Here is a 2,116-nt window from a genome sequence, read left to right on the forward strand (position 1 = left end):
TTATAATTAATCTAAGGGGTCTCTGGGGTCTCCTGTAACTGCATTTCATGCAATCTCTCATAGTTGTAAGTAACATTTTAAATCAGCGGTTAGCTTCCTACCGACCATAACACTGGGGGAAAAACCCGTTATCCTGTGTCAAGTTTGCCATGTACCAACGTGCATGTTTCACTTTGAGAAATCAGACTTGGTGTCGCACTGCATTTCCCACCAGTGTCAATCACGTCCCTGAACGCGCTGCAGGAGCACGGAGGGTGGAGTCTTTTGGCCCAGGCTAGAGAATATAGTATACACATTGTGACAAAAAGTGATGACGTCACATAATTTATGAGGCTGTGGCCCCTCCCACAGGATGTAGATCCGTGAGAATGGAAGGTATGGGTTAGGAGGGAAGGGGTGGGTAGGGGATGTGGAGGGGGCCCCCCTGGGGGGCCCTGAACTGCCTGAAGAACCATAGGGGGGTCAGCTAAAGTTTGTCACTGATAAGGGGTGTTGGGAAGGGTGGTGATGACTTTATGTGGCATACAGGCATCTATGTCAAAATTGCATATGAGGCTTAAAATAAAACTTCAATACAGGGGGGTTAAAATGGGCAATTAAAAAATGGTTAGGCTGCTACTCTAGTGCTAGTATTGTGTTCAATAATGAAGGGTTAGGGTTAATAAAAGGGGGTTTAAAAAAAAAAGGTTCATTTTTTAAAAAATGTTTAGTTTCAAACGAGGGGTCTGCCACAGTGGCATGGACGTGACGTTGATAAGATCATGTGTTTCCAGGGTAAAAGGTGTATATATATATATATATATATATATATATATATATATATATATATATATATATATATGATCCTGTGTGAGAGCTGTAGTAGTGGTTGTGGCTGTATGACTGTGTCTAAAATGGCTTCTACAAGGAGGATGGGGGAAATGGAAGGGTGTTTAATGATCCATGAGACATGGGTGTGAGGCTAAGGTGTTCTGTTGTTTGTAAAATTAGTTGTAGCATCTTGACATTTTTATGAGGCTGTGGTCACCCCCGTAGGATGTAGAACCGTGAGAATGGATTGGTTGGATTAGGGGGGAATCACTGGGCCCTGAACTGTCTGAAGACCGACCGACCGAGGTCCTGCTAAAGTTTGCCTCTGATAAGAGCATGTGTTTCCCTGACAAAAAGATGTATATATATGTGACCCTGAGAGCTGGTCACAAAGGCCCAAAGACTTGGGACAGCGGCATCTGATCAATCTCTCTCCACCATGGAGGTGCAATTGTGTGGAAATGGCTGTGTGTTCTACCTCTTGTTACCTGTTCAAGTGTTAGGGTAACATCACACTGCTGGTCATTTCCTCATAATTACACGTGATATATCTATCTGATAGGCATCGCTTGAGTCTTGTATTGAGGTTCAACGTTTTTCAACGTTTGCCATGTGGGACAGTGAACCGGCATTCTGTAATCCTAGTTTTTGTAAGCTATCCTGAAGCATGTTCTAAATGTTTTTTCAAGAAAAAAGTGGCTTGAAAGTCTTGGGATCTTTAGCATTGAGCTGTAAGACCCAAATTGTTAGGAAAGTATTTGTTGGTCGTACAAAGCTTTTGGCTTTTTCCTTTTTTTCTACATGCCAATGGAACAGCATTTTTAGCACCTTTTTTTTTTATTTGAGATGGATATGGGAAGTTTAGAAACCAATGATGGATAACAATACAATCTGACTTAAAGAAGCGTATTGCATATCTTTGAATATAGACATGTTGCATATGTAGGTATGTTCGCAAGTAACATGTCAGTAAAGAAAAGGGTAATGAAAGTCATAGCAGCTCACCACCAAAAATCTGAATTTGACTATGGGTATTGTCTCTTATTTTAACCCTTGGCTTGACATTTTAAATGTACAACATGTACCGCTATATTCCCATAGACCCATATAGAGTTCATGAAAAGTATCACTAATTTGGTTCGTTATCTCACAATTTGTTATTTAGGTCGATTTTTAGGATAGAACTTGAGTTGCTGGTATTATTGTGGGAACTCAAATCAGTCACTCAGCTTTTTCTATAGGATACCCTCATCAATGCAGAATATGTGCTTGTCCAATGAAATGTGAATGTTCTCGTTTCAGTACG

This window comes from Argentina silus (genome assembly GCF_951799395.1).
Source record: "Argentina silus genome assembly, chromosome: 14".
Classification (NCBI taxonomy): domain Eukaryota; kingdom Metazoa; phylum Chordata; class Actinopteri; order Argentiniformes; family Argentinidae; genus Argentina; species Argentina silus.